Source organism: Orcinus orca, chromosome 4 (genome assembly GCF_937001465.1).
Source record: "Orcinus orca chromosome 4, mOrcOrc1.1, whole genome shotgun sequence".
NCBI lineage: Eukaryota > Metazoa > Chordata > Mammalia > Artiodactyla > Delphinidae > Orcinus > Orcinus orca.
Window position 1 is genome coordinate 149,119,630 of NC_064562.1, and position 24,933 is coordinate 149,144,562.

A 24,933-nucleotide genomic window follows, 5' to 3' on the forward strand; every position below is an offset into this window, starting at 1 on the left:
TTCTCTTCTACAGGCAACTACAAAAGTCTTCACAAATCATCATCTCTGGTATATACCAAAATATAATATAATATAATATAGTCAAGTTAAAGGGTAATTACAATTTAATTAAAAATCTGAACAGGCATATTCTGCTCTGGTGGGAGTGACATGCACAAGATATCAATAAATCATAGAGAAGGTCAAATCTGTGGGGCTGGGAGGGAAATGTCTTAGGTCAAAGAGTTTAACAGCCTTATCTTTGCCGCCCCCCCATTACCAATTCCCCCCTTTACAGTTGGCGAGTATGAGTGCTTAAAAAAGTGGCACTTGAAGAAAGCTATTTTATAAAATTCCAGGTTGCCTCTAGACCTATAGTGTAATATTAATATCCAACAAAAAACCTACCCATAAAGACTGCGCATTCGTTCTCTTGCCAAGACACAACTCTGGAAACGGAATTTGGAAGGCAATCTTCATAGAATCTGCCAAACATGAAAAACCCCAGTCATTATTCTCATGAAGCTGAAGGTTAAATCTGTTGGTGCCAGTGGAACGAAGTAGCTCACTCAAACCAGGGACTTCAGGAAGCTAGCCAGGTTTCTGAGGAAAGAGAGACAGAACTGTCTTTCTGGAATGGGTCACGAGCCCACTAGCTGGAAAGGAAGCCAAACAAGCACTATTTCAAACTATTTCTGAAAAGAATGGGACAGGATGTTGACAGGGGACAGTCTGAGGGTTCGATTACCTACCATTTCGTATCATTCTACTTAATTGGCGGTGATCGGTTTGGTTTCCAAAAGAGAAAAAGTGTCAGCTTCTAAGAGAGTTTTAATTTATGCTCTTTTCATTTTGCTAAACCTAATACTCTGCTTAGCATGGTGCTGTTTATAGAGCAGGCCCTGTTGAACTGTGGTTAAACTGAATTGAACACACGCTAATCTCTGAGAAAAAGATGAGGGTTTTGTCATGATAAACAACGACCACGCTAAAGACTATTAAATCTAGTAGATCCCTTTACATAATAGGAGTTTTCAATCAAACTTCTATTTTGGGAACTGTCATTAATATTTTTCTACAGTGTCACTTCCACAAAGACATTCTTTAGTTTATACTGGAGCCCAGTCAGTTTATGAAGCTTATGTTGGAGCCTAATCAAATTCTCCCACACTCTTCCTGCATTTCTTTGTATAATGACCCCCATTCCCCGAACTCAATCTCTGTTGTTAATTTCCTGAGGATTGTATAGAATGCTGCCTAAATGAGAAGCATCAGTTTTAAGGATGTAGGCAATGCCTTAATTGATCAGATAAACATGGTCCATTTAGTTCTGCTTTAACTCAAGACTTCAAAGTACCAAGCTGTATGTTTGCTCCGTTTTGGCAGAAGCAAAAAGCCTGAAACTCTTCAGGAGGTAAGGAAGCAGTGGAAATTAGGCATCTGCCCAAAATCTAGGATGAAGAATAAACACTTACAACCCATCTTAATTTCTACTTTGAACTGAAAAGAAAAGGACTCATGAGAACATTTGAAGACAGGAAAAGTACAGTTTTCAAGACCATGAACTTGAACCCATGTGACAGCAGAGGATGTGGTCTCAGGGCCACGGACTATTGGCCTTTCTTCATTAAAGTCCCATCAGCCCAATCAAGATAAAAAACAGGTTCTAAACTCTCGTGCGCTCTTCCACCTGCCCTCTGTTAGCCCTAGGTACGGACTTGCCTGGGAAGGATTTCTATATGCCCTTTTTTTTTTTTTTTTTAAGCGGTAGGCGGGCCTCTCACTGTTGCGGCCTCTCCCGTTGCGGAGCACAAGCTCCGGACGCGCAGGCTCAGCGGCCATGGCTCACAGGCCCAGCCGCTCCGCAGCATGTGGGATCTTCCCGGATCGGTGCACGAACCCGTGTCCCCTGCGTCGGCAGGCAGACTCTCAACCACTGCACCACCAGGGAAGCCCTCTATGTGCCCTTTAGAACTTCTAATAGAGTTTCTCTTTTGAGTAACCATGTAAAAGAAGATTGAAGTTAATGAGACCGTATCTTTTTCCTGTGACATGCTGCCTTCAAAGTCCACTTTGTTACATTCTTCTACCCCAGCAGTGTACTAATGCTGGCTGGCACGGGGCACCTTCAAGATGCAGGGGGAAGGGAAGGAGATATTCATCCCTTCCTCCTGCACTTTATCCCCTGGGAGTATTTTGGAAATGGCTGACATCGACATCTATGCCAGTCCAGCAACACACCTGAGTAATTACTGCTCAGGGATCAACTGGGACATGTGACAAGTTGGAAGCACCTGAGCAGCGCCCCCAACCTGCCCTAGCTAGGAGCTCAGAGTCATCTTGGGTTCTTTCCTCTACTTACACCCTATTTATTTTATTTTTTTGATGTTCTCTCATTCTCTGAATTTATTAATAATAACTACACCACAATAGTAGTTGCTAAGAACCCACTTATGGAGAAGGTTTGCTTTACCCTGAAACCTAGGTGTGATGTAATCAATGAACATTTCAGTCTAATTTGCTCTTAAAACTATGTTTACACATTTACCGTAAATACTATTTATTCAAACAAAATCAGTGTCAATGGCTTGAAAGGGATTCATGGGAAGCAAGTAACTCAACTGCTGTCCAACAGTTATGAGATCATGTAGGAAATCATTCCATGTAAGATTCAGTAACTATCATTTGTAATTGGTAGACCTTTGAGAAAAGAGAAAGAAATATGACAAAGAGAAGTAGGCATTAAAAAAAGATAAAAGCATTTTCAACCTGGTACTAAGGACTTATTCCTTTTTTTAAAAAAATTAATTTACTTATTTTATTTAATTTATTTTTGGCTGCGTTGGGTCTTCATTGCTGCGCGCGGGTTTTCTCTAGTTGCGGCGAGCAGGGGTTACTCTTCATTGCGGTGCTCAGGCTTCTCACTGCGGTGGCTTCTCTTGTTGCAGAGCACGGGCTCTAGGAGCACGGGCTTCAGCAGTTGTGGCACACGGGCTCAGTAGTTGTGGCTCGTGGGCTCCAGAGCACAGGCTCAGTAGTTGTGGCACATGGGCCTCGTTGCTCTGCGGCACGTGGGATCTTCTCAGAACAGGGCTCCAACCTGTGTCCCCTGCACTGGTAGGCAGATTCTTAACCACTGCACCACCAGGGAAGCCCCCAGGACTTATTCCTCTTAAAGGGGAAAAGAAATGCAGCTGATTGTTGGGAAGCGCAGATAAAGGGCATGTTCTCGCTTCATAATCGTGCTGTTGCTTTAGTCAGGATGTTACGGCATTTTACCAACCTTTCCCGACCCAGTCACATCTTTTACAAAGATGAAGAAGAAAGAAAACCAACAATTTTTAAAGCAATTCCTTCTTCATTTTGCTGTGTTTTTCAGCAATGCTGGAGCATCTCCGTGGCCCTGGCTGCAGGCTGGCCGCTCACTTCTCTGACCTCTAAGTCTCCCACACTGCTTGGACACGGGGGGGGCAGAAGGGTTGTTGGTGATTTTTCAGTTTGTGCTTTTTCACTGGCATGACCTTACACAGCAGTCTAGTCTATTCCTGCATTTTTCACTGGTGCAGAGGTGCGCAGTCGCTTAGCAAAAGAAACCACCGGCGGCTAAAGGCAGCAAAGGGGATGCAAAGGGGCAGGCCACTCTGGCCTCTCTTTGGGGCCTGAAACTGTGTAAAGTTGATTGCTCGCATAAGAAGAATAACTGGTGGTGCTATAATTGAATTTGTACGGAAATAGACAGGTGGCAGATTTGCTATAGCTGTGGGGATAGTAGGGGGTGAAATGCTGTAGCCACGTTAGCCTGTTTAATTTAATAGCTTCAGTACTCGTAGCAAAAAAAAAGGCAGTGTTGCCCCTGGAACCAGCTGGATGCCAAATGCAAAGAATTCCAGTTACCCTAGCATGCCCATGTCGTTGAGCCAAAAAAGGGCACCGTGCCAGCTTCCACTTGTTTTTTCATGTTTATTAATTAAGCTCCTGGAAGTTCCAAAATAAACGTTTTAACTCACCAAGAACCCTGAAGAAGGAGAACAGGAAAAAATTTGACAAAGAAACAACAGACCGACGGACAGGCAGACAGACAGACAAAAGCTCTGCTTACGTAAAAGGCACAGCGCAAGTCTTTGAGCGAGAGGTTTTACCTAGTCTCCCCGGGGTACAGGAAGGATGAACTAAATGCTAGCTTTGCACTCTGCTTCCCCCCAGTGGTCACGTTTGGGAAATGCACCTTTATAGAAAGGGAAGAAAAATTCGGGACCATCTGGGTGAAAATATGCAAAGAACCCCATTAGCTTATTAATGTACCTGACATTTACTTTTAAGCCAAACAATAAAAAGGAGAGTTTGTGTTTAAATTGTTGCCGATTTGCAAATATAATATATATATATTTTTTTTTTATGTCAGGGATTGAAACACATTTCAAAGAAAAAAATATTAAGGGTTATAAGAGAGCATTTACTTTACTATCAGGGAGGCACGCCAACAGCATTGCGAACACAAAGGTGAATGAAACAAGGGCTTCGTCCTGCCAAATTTCCCGGGTTTGGAGGGTGGACAGACTCCCAGATCCGCAATCTAAATGTCAAGCAGAGATTTCTAAGTACTGAATGTCACACAAAAGAAATGGGGACGGGAGTAAAATAGAGAGCATCAGAAAGTCACTGGCTAAATGAGAAATGTTTTATACTGTATTTGAATCACCAGATCAAATACTTAGCAGCCAACATTATTAGAACCAGAGGATTTGAGTGAAACATTACAATCCAAGTTGGAATGCTTGTGTTTATTTTTACTGTTTTAGAGTCAGGTAGTAGACAGTGAGAGGGCCTCCTTTTCTATCAGTTTTAGATTTTAAGCCCATAAACCGTTAGTGAATTCTTGCCCGGTACGTTTCACTGCACTGACTGCATCCCAGGGGGACCACCGCCTTATCTGCTGGGGTCTTTCAGGGCACATTCTCGGGCTTCTCTCTTATTACTCTGCATTTCTCCACATCTCTGGCCTCACTTCCCATCTATGGACAAGTACCCATGATATGTACGATTCCTTTCATCACCAAACTGGTTCCCATCCCTCATCGTTGTGTCTAAGTTTTCATTCAACATCTTCACATGTGTCACACCCCTCCATCTCTACAGGTCCAAGAAGGGACGTATCATCATTGCCCCAATTTTATTCTCATTCAGCGATAGATAGATAGATAGACAGACATTTTCTAGTGAATCCAAATTATAGTGAAGCACATGAGCCCAAAATCAGAGCCACTCCAGCCAGTTCACATTATATATAAGATAGATAGATAGATATAGATATACAAATATCTTCTGCTATACCAGCTAGAAGTATGAGGGTATTGCTTTACGTTTTCTCCTGCTGCACACCCAATATTCAACCCATATCATGGTCCGTCACCAATCCTATTAACAGCACCTCCTAGATATGTCATCAATCTACCTCCTGGTTTCTATGTCCCTACCACAAACTCTCACTTGAGACCGCTCCGTAATGTATCTTGCCACTCTCTGTTCAGATCCCTATGGCAGTCAGTGAAGTCTTTTAAATATCTGATCATGCCGTCTTACCTACTTAAAACCATGCACTTGACTTCACGGATAGTCATACAGGAGCAAATCCAGCAAGGTTAGCCCCCGTGGCTACTACTTCAACTTCCTCTCTCCCTATTTTGCACTTCACACTCATCCCTCGAGGTACACTGTTCTTCATTCAGTTTCTGCTCTCTGTGGTGTTTTGGTCCCTGCACCCATGCCCCCCCACCCCCGCCCGCCATAAGTTCTGCCTAGCTAACACCTTCCTCTGCCTCTGAGGTTATCTGAGTGTCACTTGCTAAAGGAGGACTTTCCTCACTCTCCCTGCTCCCTCCTCCAAACCCCCTCTGAACACACATACACACAAACACCAGGACAACACAGGGCTCCCCTGTAAAACAAGCTCGTAGAGTTAGCTTGAGCAATGCCAGTCTTTCCCACCAAAATATCTGTGCCGCAAAAGCAAAGACACGTCAGGATTTGCTCATAATGGTACTCTTGACATCTAGCACAGAGCATGAATCTTGGTTGGTACCGAATAAATATGTGTTAAATGGACAACTGGGTATAATTTATAATCATTCAATGTATCTCTGTCTTCCAAGCCTGTACATCTTCTAGACAGGCCTAAAGAGAGACATGAAAAGAGGCATCAACCCTGTATCTTTCATGCTTTTGATGTCTTTCATCATCATGCTTCACCTCTGGATGCAATATCACTTTGGATTTCAGTACTTTGGTAGGTAGGGGCAACACCTGAAGCTTGGCATTTCCAATCATAATAGCCCTAGTCATGGTACAGGGACCCAGGGAGGGTTCCTGCCAATTGCTTAAGAGCCCTATTCCAGTCACGTATTCAGAAAAATAACCACAAGACTAGACCACCTAGAGACAGACTCAGATCAAAACTCAGTTCATAACCTGAAATACAATTTGCTGTTCTGATCCGTAGATCACAGTGGAGTTCTCAGTCTCCAGGAATTAGGTAGCTCAGCATCAGTGTTTAACAATACCCCAGAGCTCCACTTTTTTTCCCTTTCCCAGGGCATGTTCGGTGTATACATTTTTACTGCATGGAATTTTACAGCTCCTTTGTATTCTGTTCACATGTAGGTAATACCTAGCATGACATGTCTCTGTAGCCGGATTCTAGGATGTGTTTGTATCAGCATGATTTGAAATGCAAGCAGTCCATTTTTGTCACAAAGTGGAAACAATAACATTTGGTACCTGAAAATGTTTATGTGAACGTGAACCCCTAAAAGTACATTACCCTTAGAATGTAATATCACCATTCTTAACTCTTCCTGGATCATTGTTATAAAAGAGCAAGGGTTCTTTGTAATGCTTTCTCCAAAAAGACAGCATTTCCCAGCCATTCTGAATAAACCCAGAACAAAGAACAGGCTAACCAGATGAAGGGCTCTTTATCTCCAAGACATAGTAAATGGCCACAGATCCTTTGGTGAGGTCTAGAAAGGAGATTTATTGCACGTAAAAGTGAGATTATTGCAGAATCCATTATCAAGTAATTCTTGATGATGGAGATAAATCTGAGAATTGGGTGAAAACGGGAAATGCCTGGTAATGGTAGCCCCCATCAGACCTATCCTTCCCAGTTGTGGAGTGTTTTCCATAACGCAAAGCAAGAAGGACGAATGTACTATCACCTGTTTCAATCAAGGGAACCGATGATCCGCCAACCACTACCAAAGAGTCCTGTAATTCACCGCATTCTGACTGATGAGCTCGCCCTGCTGCCTATCATGGTGACCAAAATGATTCTATCTTTGAATGCCGCCCCACGGCCTTGGCTGCCCCACGATAGTTTCCTCTCCTTTCAATCAGGGAAACCATTTCAACAGAAGCGTCTGCCACCATCCTAGAAAGAACCGTGGCACAAACTCCTTTGAAAACTGCTGTCACTCTCCTCACCAACACATTTCTTAAGACCTTTTTAATGATCTAGAACCTCTCGGGGGACAAATTAGGGTGAAGGTCATTTGTAGACGGTAATTTTACCCTCGAGTTCCTTGCTACCCTTCTCTGTGTTATTTAAGGGATTTCTAGAATCTCAGCTTCATTATCCTAAGCCCCCACTGAACCCAGATTGTAGTCAAGGAAATGAGCAAAGAATCAGACACATCCCTGCCAGCTCAGACCGATACAATCACTTCTTTGAAGAACTGTTGTCTACCTGTTCAAGGTCAATCACTCTTATAACTGTTCTCATTATTGTTCTTACAGAGAGTCCCAAGTTTTGCCAAAAAATAAAAGGAAAAAACTTCTCCACCCAGGTTTTACACAATGCAACCGACTCCCCTGGGACATGTCGGGTCAAAGTCTGGAAATAAGAAGAGATCTGTGGGTTCCAAATGGGGCACTGGCTCTCCCTTGCAAAGTTAGCCTCGGAGCAAAAGACATCCAGTCTCCAAGCAAGAAGAGACGGCCCCACCAAACAAGGAAAAAGTACTTCTGAAATCCCAAGAACAGTGACGTGCTGGTACCTGTTTAACAACTCCCTCTCCAGCGAGAGGGGGAGAGGGAATCCTGATGTGTAGCATTTAAAATTCTTCCAACCATAGTGGATTTCAGCTTGCGCACATGCCGTCAGTGCACACAGAGCTGGGGAGCGATAAATGCAATTGGCTCTCCTAAGCCATAAAGAGCTGACTCCAACACAGCACTGCAGAGGTGGGAGAGGCTACAAGGTCAGGGTATTGCGAGCCTTTAGAATCAGTTCACATGGTCCAATTGCAATCAGTGCGTTCACTTTCACATAAAAAGACCAGCAAGACTGTAAAGTTAATTGGTATTATGATTCAGCAACCAGAGCAAACCACGGGTTTCATTTTCAAGTACATGCAAGTAGAAAGAAGCTGAGAGACTGGAGAGGCTCTTTTGGCATCGTTAGAGCTCCTCAGATTCAGCCTTTGCCATCATCAAGAATTTAAGGGGAGAAACTTATTTACCTTTTCCAGCTGGTCAACGCTCTCAAAACATTCCCGGTATCCCTATAATCTTTGATTTTAGCTGTTTAATGACAGTGGCAACTTGGTTCTCCCAAAGCCTCACCTTGAATAGACATTTCATTCCAAGGGAGTCTTTCATTCCAGAGACCAGAGGCTGTGTTTAATTAGCTCTTCACCACCGCACGCGATGGGCTGCCAGAGTCCTGTCCCTGAAGACGAATAGGATTCATTGTTTTCAGCCCCTTCCTGCTAATAAGTCTTCACCCCACTTTTCCTAAGACTCCAACATTAAACCCATTCCCAAGTACCATTTCCTGTGTCAGTGAGGTCTTTAACTCAAAGGAACATAAACCAAATATGTTTCAATGAAGGGATGAAAGACATTTATAGAAAAGATATTAGTTAGCTCACAGAATTATGTGAAACTTAGAAAACCAGGCTCAGAAAGTAGGGAGGACCCCAAAGGAATGAGTCAACAGAAAACACTGCAGAGAAAAAGTCTAGTTTGGGACACCATGGACTCGATAGCCAGCGCCATCACCTCTGTTCCAGGCTCTGTTGCTGCCGCTGTCTCTGTTAATAATTTCCCCTCTATCCCCTGCCAAGCCAAGACTGCATGCCTGTCTCTACCTGCATTTCTTCAACCTCGTACATGAACCCTGCCTTCTGCCAAGATGTGGAAATTCAAAAATACACCCCTGAGAGGAGGAGTGCGCAGATGCTAAACGGTCTAAAACTATGACAACTATACTCAGTACATAGAACAGTTTCGAAAAATGGGATTACAATACAGAGCCAAGTAAATGAAGAGGAAAGGTAACAGAAGCTGAGGCTCATCTTTCAAGAACTGTTGTAGGAATAGAAGCAATAGTAGCTCGAAAGGCAATGTAGTTGTGGAAGTGATGTTTTGTTTCTTTTCCTTTATAAGGAGTAAATGCAAGTCAATCAGAGGATGCATTTAAGAGAAAAAGGCTGAATATTTTAGTAGTTAAGGGAATAATTGAAGAATGAGTGGAACTGGGTAAAATTAATAACACATGTGTGGATTAACATTCTAAAGGGGGAGCGTAACTTTCTCCCTAAAACTGGGGGAAATGAAAGAATTAATGAAGTCAGGGATACTTTGAGTTGGAGGGACAGGTTGCAGCTGTTTATTAAGTGAGTTCTCTCCGAGAGCCTTGATCTGTTTACTTAAACAGGAGATCAGAGCAGCTCAATGCTGAAGGAACCAGGCAGAGTGAGGAATGGGGGGTGACTAGAAACCATTTAGAAAAGCTACTACGAAAAGCAATAATGAACTAGGCTTGAATAAATGATCTACTAGTGGAATTGAGGACCACTTCCTATCTGACTGCCTAAAAAGCCGTTTCAGAATAGTCCCTGAAGTTGGGCTGATAGATTTTTCCATTAGGAAAACCAAGTGTATACTAAATCCAGCCTCCCCAGCCACGGTAACAGCCTTCAACGTGATTATACAAACAACAGGCGCGGGAGATGTTAGCCATGCACCCACACACATAAAAGGCACAAACACCTTCTTGTAGTTACGGTAAGTAGAATAAAATACTGCAGGAGGATGAAATGGTCCTGACAGATGGTAAATAAGTACCAAGTTTCAGTGTCCGGTGCGGCTCTGTCTTTGGTCTCTGGTGCCTTTGATGGTTACTTAAAGGAACTAGAATTTAACCACCCACGGAGAGCACAGGTCAGAACTTAGATTCACCTTGGTCTTCTGAGGTTTGCCCCTTTCCCACAGAATCTTCCAGATGCATTCTGTAATGACACGCTATCAAGCCACTGAGATCAACTGCCAAAGCCCAATCTGCTACAGGAATCTTCCTAGAGGAAAAGGCTGTTTCATCAGAGGCAGTCATCCATCCTAGCCCTCACCTCATCTGCTTCTACTGTTCAAAACATAACACACTGGAGGAAGATTGTGCTATACTTCATGAGTGTTCTGTGCCGCTACCAAGGGACAGTTCCATCTGTTATTTGCTCTCAGCTTTGCTTTACTGATAAAACAGGAAGGACAGCTTGCTGACGGGTCCTTTGAAGCAAATGGCCCCTCTCCTTCCTGCAATTAATGTTTATAAATTATTTCTACAGTAGACAGTAGGTATGGTATCATGATTTCAAAATTAGTTTCAATCAATTAAGGGCCTGCATTGATTACAAGAGGAGCTCAATTACAATGCACCGCATGGAGTTCAGCATTGCATGCTACGTTTTGTGAAAATTGCTGCAAGAAATCAGTCATTAATTCTGTTATCATCCCCTCCTAAGATCTTAAGATCGCATATGTTCAGTTGTTGAAATTTCATTTTATGCATAGTATATCAGAGCGTTTTAGTTGTTCACAGAAAATAGGATTCCAGCGCACCTCAAAATTTCAGAGACTAGGTTAATAACCCTTTGGCCGCAGCAAAGGGAAATGGTTCATGAGAAGAAAGCACAAATATATCTAAAGTGATTTATTCTTCCCCCAAATTACTCTGCTGTTCCAATCATATACCATTCTTGGGGCAGAGAAATAACTGTATGTTTTCTGGCCTCCGCATCATTTTAAAAGAGATTTCCACAGATCTAGAATATGAGTCACTTTTTCTAAACTGGAAAACATTCTTGTACCACAACTTGTCATGTTTCCTTCATTTCTTTGGCTTAATATCTATGACCAAATTTGTCTATATTTTCTTTCTAAACTAAATATTTTCCCGTGTTCTATAATGATCCATCTTCTAAGAAACAGTGACTCTAAAACTGATATGAGGCGTGTCACTGTTAAAGTTTTAGACTAGGAATTTTAACTTTCCAAGCAACGCCTATCAGTTCAAAGTTCGAATAAGAAAAAACTGAAATCATGATTTCTAAAGACTCCAGGTTGGAAAGAGAAGCCTTTGAGCAACGTGAGAGTCATTAAAAGACTCTGAAAAGCCCAGGGAGGCAATCACCTCTTCAGCCTCGTGTGAGATCAGATGAGAAACAGAACTCCTGCAAGGAGGGAGGATCAAGGGGGACAGGAACACCAAGACTGCTGGTTAAATAGAGTAACAGAGTACACCACCTGACAGCACTACTCCTTGGTGCATGTTAGTAATAGAAAAATGGAAGAAAGAAGTACTGGAACATTAAGAAAAAAATAGGTCTGAAGCACTCCCTACCATTAACAGAATGTATTTAGGAGAAGCAATGTTATAAAAATGCAGGCCAGTGGTATTGCACATTCTGTGATCGTTTCACTTTACTTCGTGATAAGTCACAGAAGATGTGGTCTGTGTTATGTGTGCTCATGGAACCATGAGTGTAAATGAGAAAGCATGGTACAGATTTGAAGCCTAAAACCAAATGCAAAAAATACAACTGATAACATCTTTAAGATTAACTTTAGTGGAATTTGAACTACAGCATTCTTTGTCAACTCCATCATTCAACGAGAAATGAGATAAAGCCCCTTTGAGATGGGACCACAAACATTAACAAAGATTAGAAAGAATAAAATGCTCACTTTTTTTAAAAAAATCATTAAATCTGTTTCCTTCATTTTTTTCCTAACCTTCCAAGTACCCAGCCATTCTCATGAGATTAAAGTGGTATTCAAAGCAGCACTGATAGCAGATACAAACTACTGTGTATAAAATATATAAACAAGGTCCTACTGTACAGCACAGGGAACTATATTCAATATTCTGTAATAAACCATAATGGAAAAGAATATATACATATATATAACTGAATCACTTTGCCACACAACAGAAAGTAACGCAAATTGTAAATCAACTATGCTTCAATTAAACAACAAAAAAAAAGCGCACTTCGCTGGTGGTGCAGTGGTTAAGAATCTGCCTGCCAACGCAGGGGACATGGGTTCGAGCCCTGGTCCGGGAAGATCCCACATGCTGCAGAGCAACTACTGAGCTTGCACTCTAGAGCCCGTGAGCCACAACTGAAGCCCACGCACCTAGAGCCTGTGCTCCACAACAAGAGAAGCCAACGCAATGAGAAGCCTGTGCACCGCAACAAAGAGCAGCCCCTGCTCGCCGCAACTAGAGAAAGCCTGCACACAGCAATGAAGACCCAATGCAGCTGAAAATAAATAAATTTATTAAAACAAAACAAAAAACAGCACTGATGAAATGGAGAAGTGATCAGAAACTAAGAGAACACTTATGAAAAGGCCAGGTAGAACAATTAGGATCTTTTTAATTTTTGAATTTTATTTATTTTTTTATACAGCAGGTCCTTATTAGTCATCCATTTTATACACATCAGTGTATACATGTCAATCCCAATCACCCAATTCATCACACCACCCCCACAACTTCCCCGCCTTGGTGTCCATACGTTTGTTCTCTACATCTGTGTCTCTATTTCTGCCCTGCAAACCGGTTCATTTGTACCATTTTTCTAGGTTCCACATATATACGTTAATATATGATACTTCTTTTTCTCTTTCTGACTTACTTCACTGTTTAACAGTCTCTAGATCCATCCTCGTCTCTACAAATGACCCAATTTCGTTCCTTTTTATGGCTGAATAATATTCCATCATATATATGTGCCACATCTTCTTTATCCATTCATCTGTCGATGAGCATTTAGGTTGCTTCCATGACCTGGCTATTGTAAATAGTGCTGCAATGAACACTGGGGTGCTTGTGTCTTTTTGAATTATGGTTTTCTCTGGGTATATGCCCAGTGGTGGGATTGCTGGATCATATGGTAATTCTATTTTTAGTTTTTTAAGGAACCTCCATACTGTTCTCCATAGTGGCTGTATCAATTTACATTCCCACCAACAGTGCAAGAGGGTTCTCTTTTCTCCACACCCTCTCCAGCATTTGCTGTTTGTAGATTTTCTGATGATGCCCATTCTAACCAGTGTGAGGTGATACCTCAATGTAGTTTTGATTTGCATTTCTCTAATAATTAGTGATGTTGAGCAGCTTTTCATGTGCCTCTTGGCCATCTGTATGTCTTCTTTGGAGAAATGTCTATTTAGGTCTTCTGCCCATTTTTGGATTGGGTTTTTCTTTTTAATACTGAGATGCATGAGCTGTTTATATATTTTGGAGATTAATCCTTCGTCCATTGATTCGTTTGCAAATATTTTCTCCCATTCTGAGGGCTGTCTTTTCATCTTGTTTATGGTTTCCTTTGCTGTGCAAAACCTTTGAAGTTTCATTAGGTCCCATTTGTTTATTTTTGTTTCTATTTCCATTACTCTAGGAGGTGGATCAAAAAAGATCTTGCTGTGATTTATGTCAAAGAGTGTTCTTCCTATGTTTTCCTCTAAGAGTTTTATGGTGTCTGGTCTTACATTTAGGTCTCCAATCCATTTTGAGTTTATTTTTGTGTATGGTGTTAGGGAGTGTTCTAATTCCATTCTTTTACATGTAGCTATCCAGTTTTCCCAGCACCACTTATTGAAGAGACTGTCTTTTCTCCATTGTACACCCTTGCCTCCTTTGTCATAGATTAGTTGACCACAGGTGCGTGGGTTTATCTCTGCGCTTTCTATCTTGTTCCATTGATCTATCTTTCTGTTTTTGTGCCAGTACCATATTGTCTTGATTACTGTAGCTTTGTAGTATAGTCTGAAGTCAGGGAGTCTGATTCCTCCAGCTCTGTATTTTTCCCTCAAGACTGCTTTAGCTATTCGGGGTCTTTTGTGTCTCCATACAAATTTTAAGATTTTTTGTTCTAGTTCCATAAAAATCACCATCGGTAATTTGATAGGGATTGCATTGAATCTGTAGATTGCTTTGGGTAGCATAGTCATTTTACAATACTGACTCTTCCAATAAAAGAACATGGTATATCTCTCCATCTGTTGGTATCATCTTTAATTTCCTTCATCAGTGTCTTACAGTTTTCTGCATACAGGTCTTTTGTCTCCCTAGGTAGGTTTATTCCTAGGTATTTTATTCTTCTTGTTGCAATGGTAAATGGGAGTGTTTCCTTAATTTCTCTTTCAGATTTTTCATCATTAATGTATAGGAATCCAAGAGATTTCTGTGCATTAATTTTGTATCCTGCAACTTTACCAAATTCATTGATTAGCTCTAGTAGTTTTCTGGTGGCATCTTTAGGATTCTCTATATATAGTATCATGTCATCTGCAAACAGTGACAGTTTTACTTCTTCTTTTCCAATTTGTATTCCTTTTATTTCTTTTTCTTCTCTGATTGTGTGGCTAGGACTTCCAAAACTATGTTGAATAATAGTGGCAAGAGTGGACATCCTTGTCTTGTTCCTGATCTTAGAGGAAATGCTTTCAGTTTTTCACCACTGAGAATGATGTTTACTGTGGGTTTGTTGTATATGGCCTTTATTATGTTGAGGTAGGTTCCCTCTCTGCTCACTTTCTGGAGAGTTTTTATCATAAACGGGTGTTGAATTTTGTCAAAAGCTTTTTCTGCATCTATTGAGATGATCATATGGTTTTTCTTCTCCAATTTGTTCATATGGTGCACCACATGGATTGATTTATGTATATTGAAGAATCCTTGCATTCCTGGGATAAGCCCCACTTGATCATGGTGTATGATCCTTTTAATGTGTTGTTGGATTCTGTTTGCTAGTATTTTGTTGAGGATTTTTGCATCTATATTCATCAGTGATATTGGTCTGTAATTTTCTTTTTTTGTAGTATCTTTGTCTGGTTTTGGTATCAGGGTGATGGTGGCCTCAAAGAATGAGTTTGGGAGTGTTCCTTCCTTTGCAATTTTTTGTAAGAGTTTGAGAAGGAAGGGTGTTAGCTCTTCTCTAAATGTTTGATAGAATTCACCTGTGAAGCCAGCTGGTCCTGGACTTTTGTTTGTTGGAAGATTTTTCATCACAGTTTCGTTACTTGTGCTTGGTCTGTTCATATTTTCTATTTCTTCCTGGTTCCGTCTTGGAAGGTTATACCTTTCTAAGAATTTGTCCATTTCTTCCAGGTTGTCCATTTTATTGGCATAAAGTTGCTTGTAGTAGTCTCTTAGGATGCTTTGTATTTCTGCAGTGTCTGTTGTAACTTCTCCTTTTTCACTTCTAATTTTATTAATTTGAGTCCTCTCCCTCTTTTTCTTGATGAGTCTGGCTAATGGTTTATCAATTTTGTTTATCTTCTCAAAGAACCAGCTTTTAGTTTTATTGACCTTTGCTATCGTTTTCTTTGTTTCAATTTCATTTATTTCTGCTCTGATCTTTATGATTTCTTTCCTTTTGCTAACTTTGGGTTTTGTTTGTTCTTCTTTCTCTAGTTCCGTTAGGTTGGTTTATTTGAGATTTTTCTTGTTTCTTGAGGTAGGCTTGTATAGCTATAAACTTCCCTCTTAGAACTGCTTTTGTTGCATCCCATAGGTTTTGGATTGTCATGTTTTCATTGTCATTTGTCTCTAGGTATTTTTTTATTTCCTCTTTGATTTCTTCAGTGATCTCTTGGTTATTTAGTAACGTATTGTTTAGCCTCCGTGTGTTTGTGTTTTTTACGTTTTTTTCCCTGTAATTCATTTCTAATCTCATAGCATTGTGGTCAGAAAAGATGCTTGATATGATTTCAATTTTTCTTAAATTTACTGTGGCTTGATTTGTGACCCAAGATGTGATCTATCCTGGAGAATGTTCCGTGTGCACTTAAGAACAAAGTGTAATCTGCTGGTTTGGGATGGAATGTCCTATAAATATCAATTAAATCTATCTGGTCTATTGGGTCATTCAAAGCTTCTGTTTCCTTATTTATTTTCATTTTGGATGATCTGTCCACTGGTGTACGTGAGGTGTTAAAGTCCCCCACTATTATTGTGTTACTGTTGATTTCCTCTTTTATAGCTGTTAGCAGTTGCCTTATGTATTGAGGTGCTCCTATGTTGGGTGCATATATATTTATAATTGTTATATTTTCTTCTTGGATTGATCCCTTGATCATTATATAGTGTCCTTCCTTGTCTCTTTTAACATTCTTTATTTTAAAGTCTATTTTATCTGATATGAATATTGCTACTCCAGCTTTCTTTTGATTTCCATTTGCATGGAATATCTTTTTCCATCCCCTCACTTTCAGTCTGTATGTGTCCCTAGGTCTGAAGTGGGTCTCTTGTAGACAGCATATAGATAGGTCTTGTTTTTGTATCCATTCAGCCAGTCTGTGTCTTTTGGTTGGAGCATTTAATTCATTCACGTTTAAGGTAATTATCGATATGTATGTTCTTATGACCATTTTCTTAATTGTTTTGGGTTTGTTTTTGTAGATCCTTTTCTTCTCCTGTGTTTCCCATTTAGAGAAGTTCCTTTAGCATTTGTTGTAGAGCTGGTTTGGTGGTGCTGAATTCTCTTAGCTTTTGCTCGTCTGTAAAGCTTTTGATTTCTCCATTGAATGTGAATGAGATCCTTGCCGGGTAGAGTAATCTTGGTTGTAGGTTCTTCCCTTTCATCACTTTAAGTATATCATGCCACTCCCTTCTGGCTTGTACACTTTCTGATGAGAAATCAGCTGTTAACCTTATGGGAGTTCCCTTGTATGTTATTTGTCATGTTTCCCTTGCTGCTTTCAATAATTTTTCTTTGTATTTAATTTTTGCCAGTTTGATTACTATGTGTCTCGGCGTGTTTCTCCTTGGGTTTATCCTGTATGGGACTCGCTGTGCTTCCTGGACTTGGGTGGCTATTTCCTTTCCCATGTTAGGGAAGTTTTCGACTATAATCTCTTCAAATATTTTCTCAGGTCCTTTCTCTCTTCTCTTTCTGGGACCCCTATAATGTGAATGTTGTTGCATTTAATGTTTTCCCAGAGGTCTCTTAGGCTGTCTTCATTTCTTTTCATTCCTTTTTCTTTATTCTGTTCCTCAGCAGTGAATTCCACCATTCTGTGTTTCGGGTCACTTCTCTGTTCTTCTGCCTCAGTTATTCTGCTATTGATTCCTTCTAGTGTAGTCTTCATTTCAGTTATTGTATTGTTCATCTCTGTTTGTTTGTTCTTTAATTCTTCTAGGTCTTGGTTAAACGTTTCTTGCATCTTCTCAGTCTCTGTCTCCGTTCTTTTTCCGAGGTCCTGGATCATCTTCACTATCATTATTCTGAATTCTTTTTCTGCAAGGTTTCCTATCTCCACTTCATTTAGTTGTTTTTCTGGGGTTTTATCTTGTTCCTTCATCTGGTACATAGCCCTCTGCCTTTTCATCTTGTCTATCTTTCTGTGAATGTGGCTTTTGTTCCATAGGCTGCAGGATTGTAGTTCTTCTTGCTTCTGCTGTCTGCCCTCTGGTGGATGAGGCTATCTAAGAGGCTTGTGCAAGTTTCCTGATGGGAGGGACTGGTCGTGGGTAGAGCTGACTGTTGCTCTGGTGAGCAGAGCTCAGTAAAACTTTAATCCGCTTGTCTGCTGATGGGTGGGGCTGCGTTCCCCCCCTGTTGGTTGTTTGGCCTGGGGCAACCCAACACTGGAGCCTACCTGGGCTCTTTGGTGGGGCTAATGGCGGACTCTGGGAGGGCTCACGCCAAGGAGTACTTTCCAGAACTTCTGCTGCCAGTGTCCTTTTCCCCATGGTGAGCCACAGCTGGCCCCTGCCTCTGCAGGAAACCCTCCAACACTAGCAAGTAGGTCTGGTTCGGTCTCCTATGGGGTCACTGCTCCTTCCCCTGGGTCTCGATGTGCACACTACTTTTTGTGTGCCCTCCAAGAGTGGAGTCTCTGTTTTCCCCAGTCCTGTTGAAGTCCTACAATCAAACCCCACTAGCCTTCAAAGTCTGATTCTCTAGGAATTCCTCCTCCCGTTGCCGGACCCCCAGGTTTGGAAGCCTGATGTGGGGCTCAGAACCTTCACTCCAGTGGGTGGACTTCTGTGGTATAAGTGTTCCCCAGTCTGTGAGTCACCCACCCAGCAGTTATGTGATTTGATTTTATTGTGATTGTGCCCCTCCTACCGTCTCATTGCAGCTTCTCCTTTGTCTTTGGTTGTGGAATATCTTTTTTGGCGAGCTCCAGTGTCTTCCTGTCGATGACTGTCCAGCAGCTAGCTGTGATTCTGGTGTTCTCGCAAGAGGGAGTGAGAGCACATCCTTCTACTCCGCCATCTTGGTTCCTAATCGAACAACTGGTTTTTTTTAAAATGCCTTTTGGTGGGATTAAAAGAAATTGTTATGAACAAGGCAATGCTATTGTTAAAGAGCACATCACTGGCCTTTGTGTGATGAATAAGAGCAATGAAATAATTTTCCTACTGAACATAGTTATGTCTTTGGGGGGAATAGAAACATTCGCAGAGGTTAGAGGAGAGAATAGATTCAAGTATATTTTCGTTAAAAGAAATAGCAGGCATTGAACCCAGAGAGTAGCCTACCATGTAACAGATTTCAGCAAGACATGGTAACTCTGTGTTTTCGATAAGTAAAAAGAACATACAATAAAAAAATTGATAATGTAATATGAGAGACTGAAGTTAAATCTGGGGCAACATACATAGAACCTGAAAGATACGAGCCTTTGTTCTGAGTCTTTATAGACACATGCACTGTCACGTGTGCAGTAGTTTAATGCCATCCTTCTTACAGGCCTACTCATGACGATCAGCCCTATTATTATTCCCTCGGATACAGTTTAGAAAATAAGTTTGTGCACTTAGTAAATGGACTGGATCGTAAGCAACTGTCTTTTGCTCCTGAATTGGCTGCTTTGCTTATGCGTACACTTCACTAGTCAATCTTAGGGGGAAAAATGTTCGTTTTCTTTTGAAAGAATTTAAGTGCCTGGTTTTAGAGAACTAGAAAGAATAACAGCAACCATTGTGTTATTTTCCTATGAAAGTTGACGGATGTTTAAGGTGACTATGACAACAAAATCACTGGCTACTAGTAACAGGTGCTTTTCTTTTGATATGGAACTTAAAAGAGTTTTTAATTATTATTTGAGAATTTCCAGTTGTCTGTTGAAGCGACATAGGGAAAATGGGCAGTGCAGGGCCGGTACTCAGGAAAAAGACAGGAAGCTGGTAAACAGAACAGCATGATATGCGACTATAAAGAGACTTATTTAAGCATTAAAACTACCTATCATTCAAACGGGTATTTTTCTTCAAAGTAATCTCCATAAGGAAGCTATTATTGCAACGATAACTTTGTTCTAAGTATTCTGAAAACATCACTTTGGGAATTGATTTTGTACACAACACCAGCTATGCAAGCGGTCAGGCACTACAGCTTTGCCACATCCTATGTAACAGCTCAAGTTCTGTAGCTTCCCCCCAAATAGCAAAATAAATATCCTTTACTCAGAAGATTTGCTGCCTCCTCGTCTTACTGACAGCGCCCTACAATTAAACTGAAGCATTTTTAAACATTTTAAACTTGTAGTGAGAGCTAGTAACTTCAACACAGATTCATGGCCCTTAAAGTTTTCTATGACCATGTGCTAAATAGACAACGTGAACGGTCATGAACGAACGCACCAACCCACTCCTGTTTTACTGTCGGTTTGGTTACACGAGGCTACTCTGCATCAGCACATAAACATTTAGGAAGAAAAATTACCTACACAGTGCAGGTGAAATGTCACAGGCTAGTTAATACATTTTGGTCCTCGACTGCCACTTTAAACTAGCTCGATATTCGTGCAAATTCTGCAGCCAGCTTGAGACCATTACTCACTCCTGACATAGTCGCTTACAATCCAAAGAATGGTCATGTCCCTCCACTTAGGAAGGCAAGAGTCTTAGGACCCAAACTCCATAAATTATCACCTCCAGTCTAAACAAAGCCTCTTGTGTCTCATCATTCTGAATAGAGTTACTGTTCCTTAAAAATTGTTAAAATATTGGCTGAGGGCTTCCCTGGTGGCGCAGTGGTTGAGAATCTGTCTGCTAATGCAAGGGACACGGGTTTGAGCCCTGGTCTGGGAAGATCCCACATGCCGCGGAGCAAATAAGCCCGTGCGCCACAACTACTGAGCCTGCGCGTCTGGAGCCTGTGCTCCGCAACAAGAGATGCCGCGACAGTGAGAGGACCGCACACCGCAATGAAGAGTGGCCCCCGCTTGCCACAACTAGAGAAAGCCCTCGCACAGAAACGAAGACCCAACACAGCCAAAAATAAATATTAAAATAAATAGATAAAAGATTACTATTTAAAAATATATATATATATATTGGCTGATAGAGTATGGTGGCATGGCAGATTTTTTAAAGGAAAAAACTGGCAAATACCAACAATATATAATGAAATGTAAGGACACAATTCCTGTCTTACAAGCATTTATCATGTTTGTATAATGTATAATGGCAGTATATAGTATAACAGTCCCCTCCAAAGCCATCACTGCATTACTGTCATTATTGTTTTCAATAAAACCTCTTGCTTTGAAAGGGATGGTGGGAAATGTGACTAAAGATGTTTGTAGGTTAACAGCATAGATTATGTGTCTACTGTGTGCTCTGTTGCTATAAAAATAGTTAACACGTCTAGAGAACTTACTGTGATCCACACACTACGTTTAACCTGTACAGGAGGCATTGCCAACCCTATTTTAAAGATAAGTAAGTAGAAGCTCAGTGAGGTTAATAATTTGCTCTTGGTTTCATCCCTAAGAAGTGGTAAGACCAAAATTTCAACCAAGGTCTAACCTCAGTTTGCATTCGTATTGACTGTTTCTGCGAGTTTTGACTAATCCTAGTTGTTGACGTTTTAGTAGGAAAAATCTCAGTCTCTAGGGGCTGAACTATCAATATATAAACTGTTGTAAATGACAGTATCTGTCAGCTAAAGAAACACAATTTAAAACAATGTTTAAACCCGAGACTAAACTCCGTGTCCTATGTATTGTTTCAAAAATGATTAAATAAATTTCTTTCCCTGACGGATTCACATCAGAATGGCATATGATATATTTGGAATCTACGGTCCAGCCTCAAGTGGCCAGAAAACAAAAGCTGCTTTCAAATCATTTCTAAGCAAAAAGCCGAAAGGCCAAAAATCACTGGAGAAATTCACTCTGGTGAGATTTTCAGTTCTATTTTATTCTCCCTTGCGGTTCCAACAAATATCAGATAATTATCTTGAACTTGGTGATGAACCAAACTCAGATTCAGACAATGGCTTCTCAGAGGGTCAGCCCTTCCATTTAGACTAAGGCAGAGCTTTACAGTGATGAGTCCAATGGGGTCAGACGCTCCACACTTGGCAAAAGCCTCAGCTGTCATATTGAAACAATGTTGACAGGATGGCCGGCTTTAAATAAATCCCCGGTGGAGGCTACTGATATCATTGTTGCTTTCCCTTCTGTCTTATGCGGCCTTGCTGCTTTCTGGAGCACATGCCAATCACGGGCAGCACTTACTAAGAACTACCGAGACGATGCGACAGTATTTCAGCAACAGGAGTCAGTCCTGGGCACACACACAAGGGCGCTTCCTCGACGCCCCAGCCCAAGATAAAACACACTGCCGACACCCATCTGCCTCAACGATCAGAAAGCAACCAAAGCCACCACAGGCCTCACCCGCCAGCAGTTAACCCTTTTCAGTCAATTGTACTGAATAAAGTGAACACCAAGAGTTCTTCTCCTAAACAATCCATTTTGGCAAAAGTTCTGAGAATGTTGACTGATTTCAGTTCGGCAACATCAATCCGTGTTTCTGGTAAACGAGAAGCTGGCTTACCGACTTTGAGTTAAACACCATGTTAGGATTAGAAATACGGATCAAGTAACTCTTTGGGTGGTACCATTTCTCTACAATAAATTAACTTGGACTGCTTCAAGTATAGCCTAAACATGTAGCCCAAATTATGACAAGGCTAAAGCTTTGGATTTCCTGACCTTTCACTGTGCCGTAATCAACTGTATCAATAGATACAGAGCTAGCCACACTGTGAGGAAAGTTAACTTTTTGACACATTACTCCTCTGTTCCAGAGTAACGGATCGTCCCATAGAGGTAAGAGAATAATAGGAGAATACTGTAATTAAAAGAAATATAATTGGATATTAAGGTGATATTGTTTTAAATGGTTCAAATTATCTTTGCCTTTGGAATCTATGTAATACATTAATTTCAGCCCATGTACCTTTTGGTAATAAAATTCTGAAGTTGGTAAACAGGTATCTCGGTAAGCACACTGGGGTGTCCTAAACCACCAGAACGCTCAGGTAAATTGGCTTTACTACAATGAAAAGTTGCAAAACTACTAAAATGAAGGGAAACGTTGAGAAAAGAATGTTCTTCTAATGGGGGGTCTTAGACTTACCCCATTCTTAGGCTATTCATCATTTTAGTGCTCTCAGAATTTTACAGTCATGGATAATTAAAAAGCTAGAATTTGAAGGGGTCAGAAGATGGCTTGATTTGGTCCTTTACAAATGGGCTACAACGCGTCATTCCGAAGCTACCCAAAGGCGAGAGCCGCGGGCTGCCCACGCCTGCCTCCTTCCGGGCAGGTCCTCCACCCTTCAGCTACTGGTCTTGTAAGCAGAGTTTCTTTGGGGAACATAAAGTGCACTGTTAAGGGAAGCATTAAAACTCATGGCTCTTGTCCATACTCATTTAACAAATGCATAAATTACACACTAAATAAAAACAGGTAACCCACAAGGACCTACTGTATAGCACAGGGATAGCACAAAATACTCAGTATTTTGGAATAACCCATAAGGGAAAAGAATCTAGGGAAAAAAATAGATATATACGTGTGAATAACTGAATCCTTTCACTGGACACCAGAAACTCACGTAACATTGTAAATCAACTATACTTCAATTAAAAAAAAAGTGAAGTTGAGCAAGGTGATCAGGCTCCCGTCACCTACCTGGCTGATGACCAGGTCAGAAGTGCAACAACTGTTCCCACTGCTGACGCGTTGCTGTTTCTTCTGTCCGCAGTACCCGATCCCCTCTTTTATCCTTTTATGTCCTCCTCATTTTCCCAGGATAAATCCAGGAAGCCCTTTTGGGATCCCAGGCAAGTACATCCCTGTCACCACACAGCTGAGCACTTACCCAAAGCCTGAAGGAAAGCACAGGGAGAAACTGGCATCAGAGAGAAAAGCCAAAGCTGGGGTGACACCTTCACTTCCTTTCAGGATTACGTCATCATCATCATGATCATGATTACGTCATCATCATCTCCTTCATCATCCTTTATATTCATACTGCACTCTATAATGGTTTACTAACATGCACGTCACTTCATTTGATGACCCGTCAACAAGTACTAGGAAAGCATCTTAAGAAACTGAGTGCTGGGGAAATCGAGAATTCGGACAACTCTGTCCTTTTAGACAGACTGCTTTGTAACTGTCCACAAGTTGCCTAACGTGTTAAATTTCTCTCACAAAATAGATTTTCAAACTTTTGAGGTTGTCTGTTATGCCTCCTGTACCTTTTTTATTACACAGACGTCTAACACAGAGACACGTGTATAGAAAACAATCTGCAGATGACTGGTTAATGGAACTAGAAATAAAGCCAACACCCTTCACCACAGAGTCCAATGACGAAAAGTTGGGTTGAAAGTGGAAACAACTACAGAGGAACTGCAGGGGTGCTGCAGCCCTGAGGACCTCCCTGCCGCTGCTGATGCTAATGACCATGCCCTCCTTCCTGAACGTTCCATGCCCTTTGCTTCATATATCACTGCTCTCTTCTTGGCCCTTTGAAGCTCCCTTCTCAGTGCCATTTTATGGCTTTGCTGACCCTCCACGGATGTTCATGCTTCTGAGTATTTGCTTATGACATTCTTTTCTGGCTTCATCTCTGCTTGAACTTCTCACCTTCCCAGATTCACCTCAATACTGCTTCCCTTCTAAATTCTTTCCTGACCATCCAGGCTGGAATGATTTGCTCTTGCCTCTTTTCTTTTTAAAAAATACTTTTAGTTTTTCAAACAAGAAATGCATTCACAGGGTTCAGAAACCAAGAATATACATAGGCATGCAGTGAAGTCTCCTTTACACCATTGTCTTCTGTCACCCAATTTTTCTTCCCATTGATTGACTGGTTGATTTTTGTGTTTCCACAGATACCTAAATAAGGAAACACAAGCATAATTTTCCTCCGGTTTTACACAAGTGGTGACGTACTACACAGTATGTTTTGCACATTGCTTTTTTTTTTTTTCACTTAATGTTGTGTTTTGGTGAGAGGTGCTTTCCTATTAATACACAGAGTATGGTGTCATTCTCTTATATTCTCTTATGCTTAATATTTTATTGCAGGGTTATAAATAGTATATTTTAATCAGTATCTTATTGATGGAAATTTAAGTTGTTTCTAACTTGTACCATTTTGAGCAATGATACAGTTAACAGTCTAATAATACGTTTTTGCACATACGTACTATTATACCTACACAGTAAATTGGAATTATTCTGTGAGAGACTATGAAATTCTGATAAACATTTTCAATAGTCCTGCATGTCTGTGTTGTAGAAATTTATATTTTCTCAAGCAGTATGTGAAGTGCTTATTTGTCTCC